The sequence below is a fragment of the Bubalus kerabau genome, chromosome 13, assembly GCF_029407905.1.
Source record: "Bubalus kerabau isolate K-KA32 ecotype Philippines breed swamp buffalo chromosome 13, PCC_UOA_SB_1v2, whole genome shotgun sequence".
Lineage (NCBI taxonomy): Eukaryota > Metazoa > Chordata > Mammalia > Artiodactyla > Bovidae > Bubalus > Bubalus kerabau.
In genome coordinates, this window is record NC_073636.1 from 25,428,742 (window position 1) to 25,454,694 (window position 25,953).

At 45.3% G+C, this 25,953-nt stretch overlaps 1 protein-coding gene and 1 long non-coding RNA gene across 21 annotated transcripts in view; both read left to right on the forward strand.

The window, feature by feature from the left end:
- The window catches only part of KIAA1217 (KIAA1217 ortholog), a 348,846-nt gene that overhangs the window by 31,254 nt on the left and 291,639 nt on the right, over positions 1-25,953 (forward strand). The window lies entirely within an intron of this gene.
- LOC129625441 (uncharacterized) lies at positions 14,255-24,548 on the forward strand. 2 transcript variants are annotated; one of them, XR_008701444.1, is made up of 2 exons: positions 14,255-23,436; positions 24,366-24,548. It is a non-coding gene; the product is annotated as an uncharacterized LOC129625441 (long non-coding RNA). The 2 variants fall into 2 exon arrangements; XR_008701445.1 differs by having other exon boundaries at positions 14,255-23,420.

A 25,953-nucleotide genomic window follows, 5' to 3' on the forward strand; every position in this document is an offset into this window, starting at 1 on the left:
TTACTTTGGCCACCTCAGGTCTTAATTGAGGCACGTGGGCTCTCTAGTTGTGGCCTGTGGGCTCAGTAGTTGCAGTACTTGGGCTTAGTTGCTCCGGGATCTTAGTTCCCAGACTGGGGATCAAACTAACGTCCCTTGCATTGCAAGGCAGATTTTTAACCTCTGGACCACCAGGGAAGTTCCTATTTCTGTTTTGTAAATAAGTTCATTTGTGTTATTGTATAGATTCTACACATAAGTAATTTCATACAATTGTCTTTCTCTCTCTGGTATGATAATCTCTAGGTCCATTCATGTTGCTGCAAACAGCAAAATTTCCATTCTTCTTCATGGCTGAGTAATATTTGTGTGTGTGTGTGTGTGTGTGTGTGTGTATACGTACATATACCACATCTTCTTTATTATCCACTCATCTATTGATGGACATTTAGATTGCTTCTTTGTTTTGGCTATTGTAAATAGTGCTGCTATGAACATTGGGGTGCATGTATCTTTTCAAATTACAGTTTTCATCTTTTCCAAATATTTGCCCAGGAGTGGAATTGCTGGATTGTATGGCAACTCTGTTTTTCATTATTTTAAGGAAACTCCATGCTGTTTTCCACAATGGCTGCACCAGTTTACATTTTCACCAGCAGCTCCCTTTTCTCCACACCCTCTCCAGCATTTGTTATTTATAGACTTTTTAATGATGGCCATTCTGACCAGTGTGAGGATTAACAATATGGAGCATCTTTTCGTGTGCCTGTTGGACCTCTGCATGCCTTCTTTGGGGAAAGTGTCTATTTAGGTCTTATGCGTATTTTTTTATTAAATCGTGTGTGTTTTTTGATATTGAGTTGTATGAGCTTTTTGTATATATTGGAAATTAAGCCCTTGTTGGTCACATAATATACAAATATTTCCTCCCCATCTGTAGCTTGTCTTTTTGTTTTGTTTATGGTTTCCTTTGCTGTGCAAAAGCTTGTAAGTTTCCCGTTTGTTTATTTTTGCTTTCATTTCTTTTGCCTTGGGAGACTGATCTAAGAAAATATTGCTACAATTTTTGTCAGTGTCTTGCCCATGTTCTCTTCTAGAAATTTTATGTGTCATGTCAATTAGAAGCAACTTTATTAAACTACAGATAGTAGTGCCTGGGCTTCCCTGGTGGCTCGCAAGGTAAAGAATCTGCCTGCAATGCAGGAGAAGTGGATTCCATCCCTGGGTCAGGAAGATCCCCTGGAGAAGGGGATGGCTACTCCCACCAGTATTCTTACATGGACAGAGGAGCCTGGTGGGACAGTCCACTGGGGTTGCAAAGAGTCGGACACGACTGAGCAACTAACACGACACTACTACTACAAGCAGCGCCTGGTGGTTAAACACGTGAGTTTTGGATTTAAATTGGGCCTGCCCAGATTCAAACCGAGATTCCAAGCTTAGTAACTACAACTCAAATTACCTGACCTCTCTGAGGCTTACTTTTCCCTCTTGCAACATGAGGATATTAATCATGCTTGCATCATACTCCTGTTATGAGGATTAAATGACATAAGGGTTGGTTATTTTCATTATAAAAGTGCTATTTTTCCCCTACTCAATGTGATATTCCTTTTCTCCATGACAACTTCTAACTCATGTTTTGAAGAAACAAAAGTTGAGGCCATCAGTGGTGAAAGCCAAGCTCTTTCCCCAGTTATTTTGTCCCTGTCATTTCATTAACTTTTTCAGTGAGTAGTTTTTTTTTTTTTAATTTTATTTTATTTTTAAACTTGACAAAATTGTATTAGTTTTGCCAAATATCAAAATGAATCCGCCACAGGTATACATGTGTTCCCCATCCTGAACCCTCCTCCCTCCTCCCTCCCCATATAGTGAGTAGTTTTCTGTGTCTGTTATAAAGCAGGTTTTTTAATTTATTTTTTTGGCTATACCAGGTCTTGGTTGTGGCACACAGGATCTTCAGTCTTTGTTGTGGCATGCGGAATCTTTAGTTGTAGCATGCAAACTCTTAGTCGTGGCCTGTGGAATGTAGTTCCCTTAGCAGGGATCGAACCTGGGCCCCCTCCTGCATTGAGAGTGTGGATTCTTAGCTATTAGACCACCAGCTGCCGCTGTTAAGTCGCTTCAATTGTGTCTGACTCTGTGTGATCCCATAGACGGCAGCCCACCAGGCTCCCCCCGTCCCTGGGATTCTCCAGGCAAGAACACTGGAGTGGCTTGCCATTTCCTTCTCCAATGCATGAAAGTGAAAAGGGAAAGTGAAGTCACTCAGTCATGTCCGACTCAGTAGCCCCAATGACTGCAGCCTACCAGGCTCCTCCGTCCATGGGGTTTTCCAGGCAAGAGTACTGGAGTGGGGTGCCATTGCCTTCTCCGTAGACCACCAGGGAAGTCCCTAAAATAGGTTAGAGGAAAGAAATTCAAGAGAAAGAATTTATTTGCCATCCATGTCCATCATGGATACCTAAAATGTTGCTAAATTTAGAAACAAAATAGCCCATGTGAAAGAGGCTTCCCTGGTGGCTCAGATGGTAAAGACAAAATAGCCCATAGACATGCATATTTTGAACTCTGACTTGGTTAGTGTGGTGCTGAGTTGCTCTCAGGCAAGCAGGCAAGTCGCAGTGCCATTAAAACCTGGTCCTGCTTGATGGTTTCCTCATTTGGGGTATGGTAGGAAAAAACAGTACTAGACTGGTCATCTCTCAGCAAATCTTGGCATTTCTGCCTGGCCCTCCCATCTGTTATCCTAATTGCTAGGATTACTGCTCAAACTTTACCTGCTCCATATAGTTCAAGATTGTCACATATCATAATGATGTCCTCGTTGATTACAAAAGTCTTCGGTCAGTGAACAATGAATGCATTCATCAAGTTGCTTCCACATCTGAGTTGTTTGTGGGACTGTCTCCACTTGCTTAACTTTCAGATTCTGACTTTCTCCCTCTCTTTTCCAAGCTCAAACTCAGTAAGTAAAAGCTGAGATATTGTCATTTCCTAAATAATCCAAAGGGAAGATCTGGCCAAATTTAAAAGCCCTCTGACTGCTGTATCAACTTGCCCATGCTCCTCTCCCTAATGGAACTTTAAGGAATAACCATCATTGAGTAGAGCCTCCAGGTCATCTTGGATCTCACCGAACAGAGCCTCGATATGGTTATTTTTTTTTCCTGCATTGTTTGTTGCTCACTGGGTAAAGCACAGGCCTGGGCTTCATCTGGCTGTGTTTTCACCTTGCAGAGGCAGTAATTGAATCTCTGACATTGTCCTGCCTTCAAGGAGTGTTCCAACTCAGGCTGCTGTATTAAACCAGCGTAGTTCTCCGTTCTCTTGGAAGGTCGAGTCTCATCTATGGACAGTGAATGATGGCGGGGCCAACTCTCAGAAGAGTCAGGGCTGGGACCCCAAGCATCTACTGTTCCTTCCATGTAAAGGGCCATTCTGAGTTTGCAAAGATGGTGTTTTTACCTGTTACCGCCCTCTCTGCAAATAACCTGAGCAGCTTCAGCACGGTGTGGGGGTTAGTACTTGCTCTCTGACCTTTGAGAACAGATCTGTTGAAGCTGGTTGCAGTTTGCAGCAGGATCTGTGGCAAATTGGAGCAGGCTGCACGCTCAGCCCCTGCCTCTCCCAGCACCCCACGGTGTTACAGTCGATTCTGCTGGGCGCTGCCTTCAGGTGCATCCCAGCTCCCTGCTCAGCCCCCTGAAGAATTTTCCGTGATGGCATTTGCTGGGTGTTTGACATCATTGTTGTAAAGGCTCACAGTTTTGGAGCAACTCCCACTCAAAGCTTTCTGGTACCTCGGTGTCATCGGTTTTGGACTTGGGGGTTTGAGGTGTGTCTGGGGTAAATTTAGAAGCAAGAAGAAAGGGTGCTGAGCCCAATATCACCAAATTTGGCAGAAATTTGTTCCAAGCTTTAGACCAACATAGGGGATTCCATAAAATCAGGGATAGTGCAGAATGAATGAAAGAGAGGAGGAGTAAATATCAAACAACCTGTTGACCCTTTCCCAGAAAAGTCAGGAACGTGAATTTCAGTGCTTTCGTGGTAACACGTATAAGCCAGGACAAAAGTACAAAAGCTATGAGTCTGTTAGGAAGGAGTTAAAAAAAATTCTCAACAGTTTCTCCTACCACCTCTACAAACATAGAGGCCAAGAGAAAATGCACACACATACACACACTCACATTCCAGCAGAGAACCTGTTTTGCAAGTTTTGCTGGTAAAAAGCAGGAAGGGGGTTGCTGGAGAGTCTAGTGAAAAAGCCTTAGGAGTATTCATAGAAGGTTTTTCAAAACTAAGTTTTCAGGGTAATTTTATCCTGCAGAGAGAGGCGCATGGACCACTGTAGGCTTTTCTTCAACTGCTTAAGAGCATTGTTAGACAGGGAGGGGCAGATTAACGGATGCCTATAATTTTGATCATTGTTTTCTGCAAAACAGCTCAGGCTTTGAAAAACGAAGCCATCATTCTTGGCAAGGTTTCTGCCAACAGCACAAATTATACTGTGCAGAGATCCAAAGCCCCTAAAAAGGTTTCATTAATGAACAATTTCAGAGGACTGTTTAAGTCTTCACCCGACAGGTAACGTTGGCCCGCAGGCAGGTGGGGTTAGGGTTTCCGTGGAGATTTATGATGTCATGCTTGAAAGAGCATGTCAAGACAGCCAATTTAACAAGTAGCTACTCAAAAAGTCCTATAGGCTGGAAGTAGCTGTTATGCAAATGACAAAAGAGTTTCACTGGGAAAAACTGTGAAAGAAAACCGTAGAGACATGGAGGGGGGTTTACCTGACAGCTCAGGAGATGACTCCGGAGTCCATTAGAGACGAAAACTTCCAGAAGCTGAATTAGATTTTCTGCTTTAACTGCCGTTTCACCTGTGGAGCTCCAGGTACAGGTAAATCTGGATTCTGTTTCTTCCGAGTTCTCGCAGAAAATTATCTGGAAACATTGTGAGGTCTGCTTCTCTGCATTGTTCTCTTGGCAGGAAGCACTGAATCAATAAGCATGGCTTTCCCACACCGAATGTTCGAGTGTTCCTGCTTTGGGGGGTGTTTTTTCAGGGCTTTTTATTGAATGAACTGAGATTTTTGAATAGAGCTGAAAAACAAGTGATGCATTATGCATTATGCTGATTCTGCCCTGTGAATAACGCTATAAAAAATGCCTAGATAAGGGTTAGAAGGACGATCTGGGGATTGAGATATTATATATATTTGTGGATTATTCCCAGATGTTGGTTTCTTGCTCTCGCTCTCTTTTTTTTCTTTAACTCTTAGAACAGGCCTGAAATTGGGACTGTGTGTATTTTTGTATTTTCAAGTTGCAGAATGCCCAAAATACAACCCATGGAATCATATAGAACTAGGTTTATGAACCTTATACTTTTTTTTTTTCTTTTTAAATTGGAGGATAATTGCTTTACAATGTTGTGTTGTACACTTTTATTTAAGTGTGTCTGTATATTTTTCTCACAGCAGCATTTTATAAGACTAGAAAAATATCCTGTTTGAGATATCAGGGTTTCTGGGCATGAAGGAAGTAGGAGTTGTAAATTCTAAGACAGATAAAGGCTTCTAGGGTGGGGGGAATGGTTGATAAAACTAGTTTTTAAAGCGTGCTTTCAGAAGGAAACCTCACTTTGGTGGTACGAGGTTTTGTGTTTGCATCAGTTACTAGCAAGCCTGAGTAAACAGTCTTGCCAGCGATATGGGTGTGATAACAATCGAAGGTAGCAGTGTGTCTGCGAAGTTGAATTAAAGGGGTTAGCTTGGGGGCGTCAGGCTGCCATGTGAATAGTTAGGTACACCAAGCTGAAAAGGCAATGAAAATCATTTATTTTTCTCTTTCATGCACTGCATAAGGTGAAAACACAGCGTTAAGAGTAAAGATACCTGTGAAATGGGGATTTGGGGTTTTGAAAGCAAAACTATTTAGGAGCACGTGGACAGGATTTAGCATATTTGAGAAAGCCTCCTGAAATTTGGCCATCCGATTATGTGAATTAACTCCAGCATTGCTATTCATATTAAATTGTTGGGTGACCACCCCGGTTACTGCAGAAGAGCAATTCGAGGGACGGAGAACTCTGTCCCTAACATCAGAACACCTGGGTGTTGAATCCGTCTCCTACCTGTGTCACTTTAGGAAAGTAAATTCATGTCCTTAAGCCTCAGTTTTCTCCTCCCTGAGATGGGAGTGATAATCATGGTGTGGTGAGGACAAAATACGTGCAGCACAGTTCTCAGAATGCACGCTCCACGAATTAGCGGTTATTTTCATTTACTACTTCTGTGGTCCTGAACTGTTGGTAACAGGGTTTCAGCTTTCACGTCATCTTATCACTGTAACAGCCCAGTGAGATTAGTCCACTCTTTTAATTCCCACTTTACAGATGAAGAAACCGTGGCTCAGAGAGATACTGAGATATATAACACAAGCTGTCCTTCTACATTTTCTGCTATTTTTTCCCCTCCTTTTAGAGATCTCTAAAAAAACAAAACAAAACATTAATGGGTTCCCGAAATGACTCCCTGAGGCAACTATTACTTCTGTTATAAAGTAATTAAAATACAAAATGTTAAGTGTGTCAAAGGAGCTGGGATATTCGTGTTTTTACATTAATTATATTTGTGGCACTTTTTCTAGACAGGCTAGAGAGAAGTGATATTATTTTACTTTTTCCTGGCAGCTATTGATACAGCTTCTCCCTTCAAAGACTTACAGGGTTGACTCTTACCTGCTTGCGATGTTTCTGGGCCCTGCAAGAAGAGTCGGGTTTTGCTGTTACCTGAGCAAGAAACTAAGTCACCAGGAGGTTGTGGGAACAGCCACAGGGAGCCAGGGTCGGACACACTGTCTTTTCTCTTTTGTATTCTAGACCTTGGCACCTCCCTCCCAGACCAAAACAGTCCATAATTATATTCTACATCCGTTGTGTGTCAGAGACAAATATGTTTTTCATTGTGTTATTTTTAACAGCAGGGTTTTCAGCCAGAGAAAACACTCTCTTAGTTCCAGAGTTTTCCTAATGATTGTTCTGATGTTTCCAAGTTGTCCACCTCAGGCTGTTCAGAATTGTTAGGGTTCCCCACTCCCAGAAGAAAGTTCTTAGCAGGAGTGGTGGTAGGGTCATCGAGAGGAATCCTAAAAGCATTCTGATCTCTGAGCTACCGAGGGTGAACTTACTCTGTCCTAGATAATTCACTAAAAGTGATTATCTGAACGGCAGCAGACTGTATGGTGCCCAGCTCTAGTTTGGGACCCAGGGCAAAGCTCTGATTATCTCAAGGGCAGAGTCTGCAGGCAAAGATGGATTTCATTCAAAGTTTCGATTCCTAATATGAACCACTGTGCTGTAGGTTTAAAGTAGAAACCAGTCATGAAATCAAACAGCCACAGGGTGCCGAAATTCCACATAGGTTCTGAGTCACTAATGAATATTCTAATTTTCTTTTATTTGACCCACGACCCTGTTTTAGAAGTCCATTAAGCTTTTTGTTGCACTTTATTGTTGTATTGCTCAGAGATTATCTGCTGACTCATAAGTAGTGATTGCATCTAGAAACATGTTTTGCACCCATCAGGGTTTAGTAAAGATTTATTGAATCACAGGGACTGAACACAGGGACTCAAGGCCCAGGTTGCCTGGATGCAAATCTTGCCTCCATCACTTACTAGTAGTAGTGAGATTTCCTGTTGAAGAACATAGCTGCTGCTGCTAAGTCACTTCAGTCGTGTCCGACTCTGTGCGACCCCATAGACGGCAGCCCACCAGGCTCCCCCGTCCCTGGGATTCTCCAGGCAAGAACACTGGAGTGGGTTGCCATTTCCTCCAATGCATGAAAGTGAAAAGTGAAAGTGAGGTCGCTCAGTCGTGTCCGACTCTTCGAGACCCCATGGACTGCAGCCTATAGGCTCCTCCGTCCATGGGATTTTCCAGGCAAGAGTACTGGAGTGGGGGTGCCATTGCCTTCTCCGATGCATATTGCAAATAAGATGTAATGTCTGAATTTTAAAAGCCTCTCAGGACAAGGAGTTGTGATCTTTCATTGCAGTTGACCCTTGAACAGTGCAGGTATAAAATCCATGTATAACTTTCGATTCTTCTAAAATTTATTTACTACTGAGTCGGACACGACTGAGCGACTTCACTTTGACTTTTCACTTTCATGCATTGGAGAAGGAAATGGCAACCCACTCCAGTGTTCTTGCCTGGAGAATCCCAGGGACGGGGGAGCCTGGTGGGCTGCCATCTCTGGGGTCGCACAGAGTCGGACACGACTGAAGCGACTTAGCAGCAGCAGCAGCCTACTAATAGTAGGGCTACTACTACTGCTAGTTCCAGGTGACTGGAAGCCTTACAGGTGACATAAATAGTCGATTAGCACGTTTTGTATGTTATATTTATTTATAAGTGTATCTTACAATCAAATAAACTGGAGGAAAAAATCATAAGGAAGAGAAAGTACATTTACAGTGAATGCGTGCTCAGTCAGTTCAGTCGTGTCCAACTCTTTGCAGCCCTATGGACTGTAGACTGCCAAGCTTCTCTGTCCATGGGATTCTCCTGGCAAGAATACTGGAGTAGGTTGCCATTTCCTTCTCCAGGGGATCTTCCCGTCCCAGGGATCGAACCTATGTCTCCTGTGTCTAATGCATTGGAGGTAGATTCTTTACCCAATGAGCAACAGGGAAGCCCCACATTTACAGTACATATACAGTATTTATTGAAAAAATTCCACATATAAGTGGACCGACCCAGTTCAAACTCATGTTGTTCAGAGGTCAACTGGGTTGTAGTTTTCTCTTTTAAAAAAGATTTTGAGAATTGTTTCTTCGGAAAGAAAGGCACTGCAATCGAGCAGTTCAGGATGTGGAACTAGGACTTTCTTTGAGGGAGACGTGTGTGAAGCTCTTCTAAATAAGAAGGAAGATGTTTTCCATAAGCTGCTTAGGCTCAGACCTGGGTCCTTGCTATTCATCGACTTCAGTTTGTCGGAAACACCCCTGTTTTGAACCTGATGGGAAGTTGTTTCCAAAAATCTGTTTATTTAAAAAAAAAAAAGTCATCCTGGAAAATGGCGGCACCCGAGGAGATGTTGCTTTTCTCTTCAATGTGAGGCTGAGAAGGGACCAGCAGGTGGACTGGGCAGGGCCTTCCTGCCTCCCAGTTTTCTTTCCTTAACTTTTTTTAAGCTGGAGAAACATAATTTGGTGAAAGCAAACATTCCTCAGGAACTCGAGTTCAGGATTTTTTTTTTTTTTTAATGTTTATTTATTCATGGCTGCTTTAGGTCTTAATTTAGGTACAAGGGCTTCTCTCAAATTAGGGTTACTCTCTAGTTGGGGCTCCCGGGCTCAGCAGTTGCAGCACAGCATGTGGGCTTCCCAGGTGGCAGTAGTGGTTAAGAACCCACTTACCAGTGCAGGAGATGTAAGAAATGCAGTCAGGAAGACTGCCTGGAGGAGGGCATGGCAACCCACTCTAATATTCTTGCCTGGGAAATCCCATGGACAGAGGAGCCTGCGAGCCATGGTCCTTGCAGCTGCAAAGAGTTGGACACAACTTAGTAACTCAACAGCATACCCCAGTGCAAAATAAAAAGTTAAAAAAAAAAATGGAATTCTGGAGGACCTTAGGGAGGGACCAGAGAAGAACAAAAGGTGGAGACTGGGGTGAGCTTTATCCCAGTGACAGGAAGTTCTGCTGGTTTTGCGTCCTTTTATAGGCAGCAGGAACAGTTCTGAACTGCTCCTTTGTGAACAAGAGTAAATGTAAGCTATTATGTGTTTTGAGAAATCTTTTTCTAGAGATCTTACAGAAAGGAGCATGACTTTATGTGATGACATGAGTACAGTCTGTCCAAGGTTAAGGGTAGGTGGTAGCTTCTGTGGCCTCTTAGAGCCCTAGAATTCTAGCTTGAGGCTTCCCCTCACACATGCTTCTCTTCACTTCCACCCCTGCCCAGTTGCTCAAGATTAAGTAACAGAGGCGAACTTCCCTGGTGATGCAGTTGTTAAGATTCTGAGCTGCCAAAGCATGGTCCAGTTATAGAGGACCATTTTCAATTTCTTCTTTTGTGGAGAGAGTGTGTGCGTATGTTTACAATGGTGAGAAGAATTACCCCCAAAATGGTTGGGGAACTAAGATCCCATGTGGCTCATGGCACAGCCAATAAATAAATATATAAACAAAGAAGTTTGTGTTAAAAACTATTAATCAATGAATTAAAAAACAAAAGAAAATTAATATAATAGATTAAGCAACAGAAGTGATAATGGAGTTCCCACCAGCATTTTTACCGGTGTTCACAAATGCAGATGCTCATGTCAGTCTCCATAAACTCGACGGTGGCGCTGTCCTCCAAGCCGTGGTCCCTCCCTGCCTGTCTGCCCTGGTCTGCACTCTGCTCAGATGCTCAGGATGGACAGCCAAGACCCCATTGAGAGGTGCTTTTATTGATCCACAGTGAGCACTGTGAACTTTCTAGAAGGGCCTTTCTTCAGCATTACTACCTACCACTCAGAAGGAAAGTAGGGTTCGGCCACATACGCTTTTTGGAATAGCTGGGGAAATGGGTTTGGAGGAACCCTTGGTAATTTCCTGCCTTTGACATTAAGAATGTTTGTAAACACCCCTGAGAATGTCACATGAGTGTCACATCACAGGCGTCATTAGTCAGGTAAATGTGCCTCCATTCTGCTGGTGCACAGGGACTTTTTTTTTCATTGTTTTTTTGAATTTTGCAGCAGGAAAGGTTACATGGGCTTCCTTCACTTTGACTGTAACTTTATTTGAGTCCATTTTCAGGTAAGTGTTAAGACTGCAGGAGATAGCAATTCTAGCCAGTTGACTTGTTGTTGTTCAGTCTCTTAGTTGCGTCCTACTCTTTGCGACTCCAGGAACTGCAGCCCACCAGGCTTCCCTGTCCTTCACTAACTCCTGGAGTTTGCTCAGACTCATGTCCATTGAGTCAGTGATGCCATCCAACCATCTTGTCCTCTGTCGTCTTTTCTCCTCCTGCCCTCAGTCTTTTCCAGCATTAGGGTCTTTTCTAGTAAGTCGGCTCTGTATCAGTACTCTTGGCCAGAATATTGGAGCTTCAGCTTTAGCATCAGTCCTTCCAATAAATATTCAGGGTTGATTTCCTTTATGATTGGTTTGATCTCCTTACTGTCCAAAGGACTTTCAGAGTCTACTCCAGCACCACAGTTTGAAAGCATCAATTCTTTGGCACTCAGGCCTCTTTATGGTCCAACCCTCAGATCTGTACGTGACTGCTGGAAAAACCATAGCTTTGACTGTATGGACCTTTGTTGGTAAAATGATGTCTTTGCTTTTTAATATGCTGTCTAGGTTTTTCATAAAGGACCATTTTAAATTTCTTCTTTGGGGAATGTATGTTTGTGTTTATAATGGTAAGAAGAGCCCAAACTGATTTAGAGCTAGTCTCTCCTCAGAGCAATTAAAGTAGTGACCCTATAATCTATTAACTTGACACTTTCTAATTGCTGTTTCGATTATTTCTCTTTTCTTTCCCTGTTATGAACAGCACTGCTGTGACCTTCTGTGCTGCTGTGCAGGTGTCAGTAAATCTGAAACACAAATTCCTAGATGTCAGATTACTAGTTTTCTACTGTTCTTTTACAGGGCTTACTCATATTGAAAAGTATTGCCCAATTTTCTCTCAAAAAGACTTATCAATTTCTTCTGTCAACATGAGTGCTTGGGAGTCAGTTACGGTACATTCAGATAATACAGTTCTCTGCAGTCATGCCAGTAAAGGAAATAGACTGGATGTGCAGGTGTGGACATGTAACCAAGCCATGTTAAGTGAGCAATACAATTTATTACATTAAGTAAGCAATATTATGCACAGAGCAATGTAGAGAGTGGGATCCTATTTATTTTTAAAAGGCCTGATCCAAAACCGTGTTTATTTTTTGTGTACTTATCATTCCATTAAACATTTCTAGAATGATACCTGTATCAGAAAGAAGGACACATGGGCTGGTGAGGATGGAAGCTTTTATTTTTAACTTCTAGACTTCTCCACTGTTTGTATTTTTACTGAGGACATAGTACTCCCCTGGAGCCTAGCCCATGTTCTTCCAGAAGCAGCCAGCCATTTCAGGTGGGCTGGGAAGTGACTTTTGCCATCTCGTGTGCCAGCCCAGGAGAAGATTTGCACTTTGATGGCATTGTCCCTTGAAGATGGGGGGCTAAGTCTTATTCCCAGCAGACACTTCCCTAAACCATTTTATTCTGGTCATAGTCCCACTTCCCTAAATAAACGCTCTTTGGGGTTCTGAACTTCAGGTGTGTTTGGATTCAACATGTTTAAGCTGCCCAAACTTGTCAAACAACAGCACTAAGCTCACCTTCCCTTGATCACGTCATCATCTGACCCATTATATAAAACATTCACTTCTCGTTCACATGGAAATACTTTACAACCAACCTTCACTCCTTTCCAGTTAGATCCCCAAAAGGGGATCCTTTTGGGATAAAAGGTGCTTAGGCTTTGTTAAGTCTGTAACTATACCACTATGATTCCGTTTCCTCAGTGAGGGTGGAAAAAAAAAATCCGTGTTTTAATATCCGGAATATCTAGATTTGAAAAGATTTTTGTTTTACAAGTTGAGAACAGAAGGCATCCTGTCAAAGGTTGCCTTTGAAAAGAAAAGAAATAACATTTCTTTATGCTCTCAAATCACTGAAGAAAGCTTGAGTCATTATTTTAAACTCCAGCTCCTTTTTAATTCAGATGCCTGGAGTTCATTAAAACCGCAAGTGATGTATTCGTTCCTTTCACACAAATCAGTAGAGATCTCCACTGTAATTATCAATAGACTTTTCTACCTTTCTCCTTCTCAAAAGCTTCTTTTGAAACTTTACCTTCTTTCCTGGATATATTCTTTTTTGGCTTCTTAAAATATCACAGTTCTGCTGCAAAGTACAAATATTTGCAAAAGGGAACCAGTATAAAGTAAGTACCTCTTCACATGGTGGTTTGTGAAGAACTGTGTGCCTGGCACTAGTTGGTTAACCTAAGAAATAATGAGGAACTACTGCTTACAGAGAAAAGGGTGGGATAGTGGCTGTGATGTGCAAAACAAGGAAAGCTGTAATTTAAGCAATTCCATTAAAGAGAATATAATTACTGTAGCCTCAGGGTGGTGGCAGGTCACTTTTAAGCCTAATTGAACTTTTTCTGTATCATTGGAGAAATGGAATGAACTTTGGTATCGTGGGGTAAATACAAAATTTTCTTCTTCCAAGTTTTAAATACCACTGTCTTTTTAAGACATGTACATCCAAATCTAAAATGCCTTTATGCATGCCAACATAATACAATAAAAATTTTCCCTGTATGTATTCAAACCACTGCAAGTAAGTACATTGTAATGCCCACAATTATTAGATAGCATCTAATGGTTAGATAGCATCACCGACTCAATGGACATGAATTTGTGCAAACTCCGGGAGATAGTGGAGAACAGAGGAGCCTGGCGTGCTACAGTCCATGGGGTTGCAAAGAGTCAGACACAGCTTAGCAACAGAATATCAACAACGCTTACAATTACTAATCTATGCTGAAACTTTCACACAAGTTATCTCACAATCTTCTCAAAAACCCTACCAACCTACATATAAACGTCCATGTAAATAAGGAAACCAAGGCTCAGAAGAATCTAGACAGTTGATTCTCTTTAATTTAATTTTTATTTTATATTGGAATATGTGGTGGTTTAGTCAGTAAGTTGTGTCTGACTCTGCTACCCGATGGACTGTAGCCCACCAGGCTCCTCTGTCCACGGGATTTTCCAGGCAAGAATACTGGAGCAGGTTGCCATTTCCTCCTCCAGGGGTCTGCCCCACCCAGGGAGCCATCCTGGGTCTCCTGCATCGCAGGCCGGTTCTTGTGTTAGTTTCATGTGTATAGCAAAGTGAATCATTTGTACATATTCCATTTTTTTCAGATTCTTTTCCCATATAGGTTATTACAGAGTATCGAGTAGAGTTCCCTGTGCTATACACTAGGTCCTTGTTGGTTATCTATTTTATGTTTTTAGATTTTTTTGATGTGGACCATTTACAAAATCTTTACTGAGTTTGTTACAGTATGGCGTCGGTTTTTTGTTTTGCTTTTTTGACCCTGCGGTATGTAGGATCTTAATTTCCCAACCAGAGATTAAACCCGCACCCCCTTTATTGGAAGGCAAAGTCCTAACCACTGGACCACCAGGGAAGTCCTGGTTATCCATTTTATATATAGTAGTGTGTATATGTTAATCCCAAACTCCTAGTTAATTCTTTAGGCAACTGAACTGGGATTTGAACCCAGCAGTACTGACGCAAACCTACAGCATTTTCCTGGGATCGGAAGGTGTTCTCTATGAAAAGTACTGTTCATTTCACGAGGGTGAATTTCCAAACAGGGAATCATAATCACACAGGGCATGATTTACCTCTTCCCTCTGTAGGCTCACCTCCTCTTTTGCACCTCCTACCTTCTTTGCCATTTCAACATTACTTTTAAAGGGTTGGCCAGGGCGAACTTGCGGGCTTTGGAGTAAGTAATCCAAGTTTGGCTACTTGTTAGCAGTTTTTCTGAAGACAAACCTGGAGCTGGTGCGTCAGGAATGCACTTAGAAAGCAGCCTTCCTCCTGGCCTTAGAGGAAGAAAGCCTCCTACATCCATCAAATCCCTTCCTTTGAAACCTGCGCTCCATGCACACACCTTTAGAACTCACCCCGGTGGAAGAATAGTGCCTAGTGGTTCTCAGACACGAACATTCACAAAACGGTGTGGCTCCCAACCCTTTGCATAATATCCTGCAAACATGCTCTGTCCTGTTGCCAATATTTTTACAAGTGATTGCAAAAGTTCTCACTGGACCAGAAGGGACAAACTGGGCAACTTTCACAGGTAAATTCCTGGTACGGGGCAGAATAAGTACGGGTCCCAGGCATCAGGCCTGGGGCCATGTTCTCCAGACAGGCCTGGGCAAGGACTGCTACAGATTGTGACAAGCCACCAAAACTTGGTACAATTAGGAGTTTTTACTTCTGAATCAAATTTCTTAAATTAAGACGGTGAAAAAAGTCAGATGATCGGTAAACACTGAGCTCAGATTCCTTTATGATATTTTCTGCTAGCACTGTGTTGCCGCTGCCCCCATTAAGATGGGGGTGCAAATCCCTGGAGTCATCACAGCTCCCTATTTTCCGTCCCCCACCTGTCTCCCTAACCTGCCTGGCTCCCACGGTGGATGGCCCCCGCTGTTTTCATTCTGTGTATGCTTGTTCCTGTGAGGCACTGTTGGGAGGTGGGAGGAATCTGGCCTTTGTTGTTGGACAGACTTAGGTTTGGGAACTGGTTCTGCCAGTTGCTATTTGTGTGGTCTTGGGCAAGTCCCTTAATCTGAGGAAGTTTCTATTTCTGCATCCATAAAAAAAGGGCTAAGACCTCTAGCCCAGCCAGGTGGTACACAGATCAGAGGCAGAGTGTGAGAAGTACTTACCCCAGTCCCTGGCGGGTAGCCGATGTTCGATTCCCAGAAGCAGTAGAAACTGTGAGCTGGAAACATCTCCCAAAGCACTTTGTTTAAATATTTGCTTATTTATTTGGCTGCACCCGGTCAAAAATGTAGCACACAGGATCTTTATTTGTGGCATATGGGATCTAGTTCTCTGACCAGGTAGCGAACCCCGGGCCCCCTGCACTGGGAGGTTGGAGTCTTAGCCACTGGACCACCAGGGAAGTCCACTGACAAAGCATTTTATGAGAAGGGACCAATGTCTACCCATCAAAGTCTTAAGTACTCATTGGTTGTTCAAGGTGGGAGGCTGCCTAGAGCCACTGCACAGAACATCCTGATTTTTTGGAGGACTTGAAGCTGGGCATTGGCCGGTCCGACGTTACTGTTTCTTCCAAGCAAAACTGGTACAGAGCCAGTGACTTTCTGCAACTCTCAAAAAGGCCCTGGAGTGTGGTTTTAAGGACTGTGTGAAAGTGCCTCTTGAATTACTAAGTGTGAGAATACTTTGGCCTCCTGAATTGAAGAGCCGACTCATTGGAAAAGACCCTGATGCTGGGAAAGATTGAGGGCAGGAGGAGAAGAGGGGAGACAGAGGATGAGATGGTTGGATAGCATTACAGACTCAATGGGACTCAATGGACATGAGTTTGAGCAAACTCCGGGAGATAGTAGAGGATGGGGAAGCCCATCACACTGTCGTCCATGGAGTTGTAGAGAGTTGGACACGACTTAGCAACTGAACAGCAGCAACAAAGTAAGATTTGCCTTCTCCAGGGAATCTTAGTTTTGATTAGTACGCAGATGACACAGTGACTCAGGATCTTCGGATTTAGAAAGAATGAACTGCTGTCCTGTCATTCACCCATTCATCGGTGTGGGCTGAGTCTCTAGGTTGGACCAGTCCTGGGATTATAGCAGTCCTGACAAGGCCACTGCCTTCAGGCAGCTTGGACTCTTAAAGAGGGGGTGGGAGGGAGAGGCAGAGGAGAAAACATAACAGGGATAATAAATTCAGATTGAGAAAAAAATGCGAAAGAAATAAAGAGGGCTGTGTGTGTGTGTGAGTGGATCCCGTTGTGCAGGCAGCGGGGCAAGGCCTTGAAGAGGTGCAGTAAGTGGAGGGTCCTGATGACAGGAAGGGCTCTGTTGGTTTGAAGAATCAGCTGATTTGGGAGAGGTGGCTGGGGTCCTTGTCAGCCCAAAGGAGTTTGGGCTTTATTCTCTCTGTCTTTTTAAAATATTTGTTTATTTCATTTATTTGGCTGCGTCGGGTCTTGGTTGCGGTGCACAGGCTCTCAAGTTGCACACAGGCTTAGTTGTCACGCAGCGTGTGGGATCGCAGTTCACCAAGCAGGGATTGAACACCTTGCCCCCTGCATTGGAAGGCAGACTCTTAACCACTGGACCACCAGGGGAGTCTCTGGACTTTATCCCTTGTGTAGCACAAAGGGTTGTAATCAGAAGAGTGTAGAGTAGTGTTAGCTTTTGTTCAGGTGTTATTTTATGCAGAAGTCCCCTGGGGGTGGGGGAGGGTTGTAACCAAGCCAGTCTCTGCTCCCTCCATCTCTGGGATGTCTCCAAAGAGGCAATTTGGGTCCCCACAGCCCCTCATAACCCACAGTTTGGCCCCGGTGCAGGCAGTTACAGAGTCTTGAGGGTCTGTGATTTGTCCCTTAGGACCCCTCGCCTGGTGTCCAGAAACATGATCCAGTATTCTTGTCATTCTTGACCCAGAGGTCAAAGGCGGGTACTTCTTTTTTTGTCTGCATTTTTCGTAATTCTCAACACTTCCACTGGCCTCATGTACTGTGTGCACACTTAGATCATTAAATCATTTCCCCTCGACCACAAAATAATTGTAAGTCGATGCAGCAACTGTCTGAAACAGGATACATGCGTCATGCGTCCCTGAGTTTGGGTTTTTCCAATGACCTTGTGATACATCAAACCTTAGCCTTCCCCTCATCTGCTCTCAACTAAAAAAAATCACTTACTTATATTTCAGTCCAACTCAGTTTTTTTGTTTTGTGATAGTTGATTTGAGGTAAAATATTGTCAACAGTGAGCTTCCTAGGTGGCTCAGTGGTAAAGAATCCCCCTGCCAGGGCAGGAGATATGGTTCGATGCCTGGATCAGGAAGATCCCCTGAAGAAGGAAATGGCAACCCACTCCAGTATTCTTGCCTGGGAAATCCCATGGGCAGAGGAGCATGGTGAGCAACTGTTCATGGGGTTGCAAAAGAGTTGGACCTGACTTTGAGACTAAACAGTTGGCAACAGTGGAAACCACCAGCTCCCCTGTGGAATCCACAAGATGGCACCCAGAGAAGGTTGGCAGAACTGTGCGGTGTAGAGCGTGTGAGTCCCTCTGGCACCATTAACACTGGGCATTGTTCACCTTGGGTGTGTTTGTAAAAATTATGGAAGTACTGAAAAAAAGAGTAGATAGCATTCAATGCCTCATCTTACAGGTAAAGAAACAGCCTTAGGGAGGTGATGTGAGTTGAGTTGACCTCACCCTTTGGGGTATTCAGACTTCGCACTCCGAGTGATCCCTTGCACCTGTGTGCTTTGCACCTGTGACCAGCCTGTGTGCTTTGGAGACCACGTTCTGAGAACCAACAGCTGGCGTGGAGGGTGGCACAGGTCCTGCCGTCTGGAAATCTGAGACATGTTCTTTGGGTAGATTTCAACTTTTGGGTGTCGGAGCCTCCCCACCTGTTGATTCTACTCCAGAAGTTCCACCTGGTGTGTTTTGAGGCAGATGTGGCCAACCTTGACTGCACTGCCTTGGACGATGAGGCAGTTTGACCAACTGCTGAGGTGGATGGAGGCCGTTGGCAATTTGAGATTTGGTTCATGGGGATGGAGACAGGATAAATACGTTGTGATGTGAGCTAAGACCTGAAACGGCCCGTGAACGTGCACTGCCCGGCTGCGCTGATGGACTGCCCGCTCCATCCGACTCAAATTCTCTTAGATCTTTTAAAAAATTAATTAATTAATTGTTGGCTGTGCCGGGTCTTCGTTGCTGTGAGCAGGCTTTCTCTAGTTGCAGAGAGCGGGGGCTACTCTTCGTTTCGGTGAGCGGGCTTCTCCTTGCAGTGTCTTCTCTGGTTGCAGAGCACAGGCTCTGGGGCGCGTGGGCTTCAGTAGTTGTGGTGCATGGGCTTAGTTGCCCCGAGGCACGTGGGATCTTCGCAGACCAGGGATCTAACCTGTGTCCCCTGCATTGGCAGGCAGATTCTTAGTATCTGGGCCACCAGGGAAGTCCTTGAATTTTCTTTAATGAGTGGTGGGCAGGCCGAGCCCATTTGGCCAGGTGAAATATACATAAGAGAGGTACCGTCTGCCCTCCTTTTTGGCGTCCACATTCAGATTTACCTAAACCCCTCCCAGGTGGCATATGCATAGCTATGAAAAACCGGTATTTTCTACCCATGAATCACACCCCAAATCCTGGGCCTCCCTCTGTCAGGGGTGCGGCAGGCCAGCTTCCGGGAAGGGTGGGCACGGCTGAAGGCCGCGGAGTGCAGAGGGGGCAGGTCCCGCCTGCTGCCAGGGGATCTGCTTTGTCTGCTTTCGGATCTGGACATGGAGCCATCTGCGTGCCCTTCTGTCAAAAGGCCAGACACGGACGGAGGCTTCCTGAGTTTCTGCTGCCGGGGGCCCTGCCGTGCAGCAGACAAGAACAAGGTACAGAAGTGGCCTGATTCTGGGGGTCGCCCCCCCTCCCCGGGGGTCTCTCCTTTGCTGTGTCATGCCTTCCTGACTTCCTGGGCATCTCACCAGAGGCCTGAGTTCTTCCTGGCCACTTGGTGCTGGGGGAGAGCCAGAGAGGGCCATGGGTCACTGTGATTTCTTTTAAGTTAAATTATGTTTCGGGGCCGAGGATAACTGCCCACAGCAGTTCAACCTTGTTTAATGGTAATTAGATTGCTTTTCTTTACTCTGAAAAATCCCTTCATTTTCTGTACAAAAGGCAGGAAGCATTTTTCTGTGATTATACAGAATGTCCCCAGGTAAGATGTAATCCATCTTCACCACGCTGAACCCTGAAATAATGAGTCTGGATTTGGAAATGCCACAAAGAGTAGAAAACCAAGTGCTTTTGGTTAAGAATTTTCTCAGCTGCTTTTTCTTCCTTCCTCCTCCTGCTTTGGTTCCAAATTGTTGAGTTTGGTTAAGAGACTCAAACCTGAGCAACTGCTTCTGAACTGGTCTGGATTGCCTTTTCAAAGCGTGAGGTCTGGCGTGTGCCATCTTGTTCCCTCCTCACTTAATCCGTACACACAGGCAGTGCTGAGCTCCTGTGGGAGCCCACAGAGTGTGGACAGTGGAGACCTTACCTCTCCTTGCTGCCCCGGAAGTTGACCAGCTCTCTTCCCACGAGGAAGACGCCTTGGGGCCACAGAGGCAGCAAAGAGACTTTGGCTGCAGCTGACGTTTAAAAAAAGGAAAAGAAAAATTTCAAGAATGAAAAGCCCTAAAACAGGAATTTGTTGGATGAGTCTGTCATTTCATGTGCCTGGCTTTCCACTGCCAGAATCAAGGTGTTCTGAAAAGGAGCTTTAGGAAATGAGTCATGGTTACCAAATTCGACATAGGGCTAGGATGAAGGGAAGAGCTGAGTTTTCGTGAAGGAACTGTGACCACCTGTGGTTTTAGAAACTTGAGTTTTAAGTTGTATTAGAAACGTTTGGCAACATGAGGGTTTGGGTGTGTGTGTGTGTGTGTGTGTGTGTGTGTGTGTGTGTGTGTGTCTGTTTGTGAGTGTGTGTGAATGAGTTGTTTCTGCTACCTTGTCAGTCATGGAGGTTGGTTCCCTGGCCCAGAGTGCCTTGTTAAGTTGTCTTTGGGCTGAGCTAATTAATACCCAGGTTTGTGCTGCCTGATGCTAAGAGCTGACTCATTGGAAAAGACCCCAATACTGGGAAAGATTGAAGGCAGGAGAAGGGGACAACACAGGATGAGATGGCTGGATGGCATCACCAACTCGAGGGACATGAGTTTGAGCACGCTCCGGGACTTGGTGATGGACAGGGAAGCCTGGCGTGCTGCAGTCCATGGGGTCACAAAGAGTCGGACATGACTGAGCAACTGAATACCGAGCTGGCAGCAGCAGAACTGGAGGTCCATGGGGAATAATAGCAGGATAAAACACAGAAAGGTCATGGGCAGGAGAAAGAAGATGTTAGTCTTTAACATGAAGAGAGAAAGGCCCAGGGACCAAGGACCATAAAATTTGGACTAGACAGAGCAAAAGAGCTTGAGTACCTATAAATGTATTCAACCAAGATGGTCAGATGGAGACGGCAATGGCGCCCCACTCCAGTACTCTTGCCTGGAAAATCCCATGGACAGAGGAGCCCGGTAGGCTGCAGTCCATGGGGTTGCTGAGTCGGACACAACTGAGCGACTTCACTTTCACTTTTCACTTTGATGCAATAGAGAAGGAAATGGCAACCCACTCCAGTGTCTTGCTTGGAGAATCCCAGGGACGAGGGAGCCTGGTGGGCTGCCGTCTATGGGGTTGCACAGAGTCGGACACGACTGAAGCGACTTAGCAGCAGCAGCAGCAGAAAAATGGTCAGAAACAACTTTTTTCAAAGAAGATATGAGTGGAGTGAGGTCAGGGAATTCACAGTCATCGTACAGGTGGCCTGATAAGGAAAGGTAATGAGTTGTGCCCCCTTTCAGAATGGAGCATTCAAGAGCTTCTCATTTTAGAGAGGACCATTTGGTTTCTACCTGGTTTTCTTTCTCTTCCTTTTTTTTTGGGCGGAGTGGGGAGGTGTGCTGCATGGCTTGTGGTGTTAGTTCCTGGGCCACGGTTCAGGTCACTGGACTACCAAGGAATTCTCCTACCTGGCTTTTTAATGGCTTTTTAAAACTTGAGTCTATGAGGGAATGCAAAGGAAGCCATCATTAGAATTGACCAGCCAGAAGTGCCAGCCATGTTCTTGATGGAGGATGGGGTGGGCCTTGGAACCACATCCCCAGTTCCCCAAGACTGACTCGAACCTGCATCCAGCTGGACCCCTGATTCCCTCATGCAGCTCTAAGACCCTGTTCTCACCTAGTTAAGTCTTCTTCTTGATCTGAGAGTCAAAACTAACTCAGAGCAAATTCCAACTCAGAGAGTCAGAGAACACAGCAGCTGAAAGTTATATCCAGCCATCCCCAGGTGACAGAGGTCACTGAAGTCAGAAAGCTTAGGGGACTTACTCAGGGTCACAGCTCAGCCTTCCTGAGTCTTGTGAGAATTTAACCCTTTTTTTAACTTTAAAAAATTTATTTATTTTTGGCTGTGCTGGGTTTTTGTTGCTGTGTAGGGGCTTTCTCTAGTTGCAGTGAGCAGGCTTCTCATTGAGGTGACTTCTCTTGCCGCAGAGCCTGGGTTCTCGGGTGCATGGGCTTCAGTAGTTGTGATGCACAGGCTTAGTGGCCCCAGAGCATGTGGAATCTTTTCAGACCAGGGATCCAACACGTGTCCCCTGCATTGGCAGGTGAATTCTCAACAGCTGCACCGCCAGGGAAGTCCTGACCCTTCTTGAGGAAGGGCAGAAGGCAATGGATAAGGCAGGGCGTCTTAGGAGTCCCAGGTGGCTTCGGCACACATCCCTATGGCTCCCCTGGGCCCTAGTGTCCTGCCTTCTGATGCCCCTTGAGCTGATTCAGGCCCTGCCTCCTGACTCCTCCTCTGGCTCTTCCTTCAGTGGACCGCTCAGGGTACCCTAAGAAGCTGGATGGTGGTTCTGCCCACGAAGCATTCTGCCCCATGCTCATGCGTCTCTGTGAAAAACTCTAAGCGTACCGTCTGTGACAAGTGTATGCCACACAGGAAAGGAAAATGATTGTAGGCAGAAAGGGAAACTATTATATACGTAGCTTTTTATTGTATTATCCAGAGCCCAAATGAGTGAGTGCGTGAACACTTGCACACACACAGTGGCAAGGAGTGTTTGAAATCCTGACTGGCTTTGAAAATCTGAGGTTGGGACTTCCCCGGTGGTCCAGGGGTTGAGATTTCGAATGCACAGGATGTGGGTTCGAACTCTGGTAGGAGAACTAAAATCCTACATGCCTCTCAGCTGAGAAACCAAAACATAAAGCAAACAATATTATAACAAATTCAGTGAACACTTAAAAAACTAGCCACACCAAAAAAAAAAAAAATCTTAAAAGAGCATCTGAGGCTACTTGCAAGGACCTTTCAGTTCTTCAGCAGGTTTTTCCTCCAATTGTCCCTCTGCTTGTGCCACTCAATGTGTAAAAGTACATAGTTATACCACCCCCTAGGTTTCCACTAATTGTTTCATCTATAGGCTGTGTTTAATACATTACACCCTGAAAGCTGTCTGCCTGCTATCTTAACTCCAAAAATCTGAACATAGGGCTGGTATAAACTTAGGTTCAGTGTTGAATGGTGAAATGTAAGTAAAATAAAAATAGTGTACTCATGTTAAACTGAATAAAGGGGATATGTTTGTGAAAGATCCAAGCTGAGAATGGGGACCTGTGACTCGGACTGCAGTCTGTTATTAAAGAGGAGCATTATGGGGACTAAACACAGAGCCAGCCCAGGTGCAAGGAGCACTCAGAAAATCTCTGTCATCTGGGGGCTTAGGGTTTAATGAGCCTGTAGACACCAATCAGCGTTGCCTCATCACAAGGGTGATCGCTTTCTCCCGCAGGCAATTTTCCCTCAAAGCCCTGGGCTCCGGGGCAGCTCTTGGAAGATGAAGCCCTGTCTGATTCTAGCAGACACATGTGGGCATAAGTTAAGCTACTTCTGCCCTGTTCAGTTGCGGTGGAATTCCAGCTCAAGTCATCGGGACGGTGTTTGCAGGGAACTCTGCTGCTTCTTTTTTTTAAGCAGGTCTATCTTTCTGAGTGTCAGTGTTTGTGAGCGTTTCTCTTTTCGTTTTTTTCTGGCTGCACCACAAGGCATGTGGGGTCTTAGTTCCCCATCCAAGGAGTGAACCTAGGCCCCCTGCGGTGGGAGTGTGGAGTCCTAACCACTGGACTACCAAGGAAGTCCCAGCCTTTCTTTCAGTAGGAAAGTGAGAGCACAGATTTTTCACAGATTAAATGGGGCAGTTTCTCCTAGTCTTTCCAGGTCACTTGGAATTACCCTAATGGGAACTTTGTCAAAATACTTGGCATTAAAAATGGGCCCTATTTTGGGGGAGTCCCTTTTGGAAAGTCCTGAATTCTGGAGCTGCACTCTAGCCCGGGCACCCCTGAAGGTGTCAGACTCACAGGGGAGCCTGGGGGTGGGCTCCCTTGCTGGGGTCCCACCTCCGACTGCCCTGCAGAAGGGGTCTGTCCCAGGCATGAGGGAAAATGCTCTGTCTCGGGCTTCCAACGCCCCTCACCCTTTCTCCTCTAGAGAAAGCAGGGTGTGAGAGGAAACCCGAACAGACTTCTACTTTAATCCCTGCCCCCAGGCCCCGCCCCCAGCACATCCACACGCCCACACACCACACACACACCCCCATCCCAAGGTTGAGATTGTTCCCCCTGTGACACTGGATTCTGACGGGCCAGACCATTCATCTGTGTTTGGCTCAGTTGTTCTAACAAGCTTAGGTGTCGAAATCCAGCATTTTCCCATGGCTTTACAATTCAGTCCTACAGATCTGTCCCCCTGCAGGAAACTGGGGTGGTGGGGGGCGGGGCTTCCTTGGCTTTGTTTTTCTCACCCTGTAAAGAAATCAGAAAGGTTAAGGCTTCATTAGGAAACCTTGAGTGGGAAGGAAAGATCATGAGAATCAAACTACTCACATTGTAGAGTCATAAACCCGGATTTCTGTGTGTGCAGTGCCGGCTGGAGAGACGAAGACGGGGTCAGACCTCTTGGATGGATCAGCAAGGAGATGCAACAAAAGAGCAGTTATGCTTCCGGCAGCATGTTTTCATGTATATTCCTTAGAAGGGCTCTCGCCAAATGGATAGTGAAGCCTCTCACGAGGCAGATACCAGGGAAAACAAAGTATTTGCTGTATTCATTTGTGCCACAGTCAACATTTGAATTGTGAAAACACTTGTGTATGTGTGAGTGTGTGTGTGTGTGTGTGTGTGTGTGTGTGTATGTGTATGGGCCGTGCAGCAGGTGAGATCAAAGTTCCCCAACCAAGGATCAAATCTGTGTCCCCTGCAGTGAAAGCATGGAGTCTTAACCACTGGACCGCAAGGGAAGTCCCAAAAGGCACAAGCATTTTTAAAAAGACAATGTTGAGATGTAAAACTCTCAGCTTTATCCAACTACCACCTCTTGCCTAGACTTGACAGGAGTAATTAAATCCTGGAACGTGACACAGTCTCGCCTCACCTCTTCTATCTGTGGACAGAAGTGGCTCTTCTTTACCTTAGTCTGCCCAGAGGAAACGGAGAAGGCAATGGCACCCCACTCCAGTACTCTTGCCTGGAACATCCCATGGACGGAGGAGCCTGGTAGGCTGCAGTCCATGGGGTTGCTAAGAGTCAGACACGACTGAGCGACTTCACTTTGACTTTTCACTTTCATGCATTGGAGAAGGAAATGGCAACCCACTCCAGTGTTCTTGCCTGGAGAATCCCAGGGACGGGGGAGCCTGGTGGGCTGCCGTCTATGGGGTCACACAGAGTCGGACACGACTGAAGTGGCTTAGCAGCAGCAGCAGCCCAGAGGAAAAGTGAAGTAACAGTAGATTCACAGTATTGGAGGTGGAGGCTCAAAATGATTCTTCATCAAAGAGACCTCGTTACCGAGCTGCATGACAGAGTCACCATTCAGTGCGTCAGTTCTGGGTGCTCATTCTCAAAGCCACAGAAACTGTACCAGGACCTCTCTGCCCTTGTCCGATACCTGGGTCATTCCCCATTTGACTGTTTATGGCCATGAAAGATTTATCTTCTAATCTGGTTGTGTGGCACCTGCCTTCCATATAGATGTGCGTTTAGTTTGCAAATGAGCTGGTCTTTGGTGCTCTGGGTTTTCTGTTGTTTTTGTGATAAATGGGTCCCAAGTTGTAATTTTGTACTCAGGTTAGAAAGCTCTTCTTTCCTTAGCTGTGAGGTGTTGGGTAAGGGAGGGCAGTGGTGGTGGTGGGAATTGAGAGGGGGCGTGTTGGTATGAGAATGGGGAGCCAATCCCCTGTGCTGGGGGTGGCGGGACTCTTGCTGGTGAGAGCCTCTTGGGCTTTGTGCTGGAGCGGGAAGAAGCAGCTTCTGAAGTTTCGTCTCAGGAGGGGTAGCGGGCGAGGGGAGCAGACTCCACCTGTGAGGAGGGATGGGCGGGGCTGGTGGAGGTTGGGGGTGCCATGTCAGCTTGGTTACCCGTAACTGGGGCCGTGAGAGGAGACTGGGGGCACTTGACCGCTGGGGAGAGCTGCGGGGCCTGCTGCCGTGCATGTTGCATGGAAAGGACA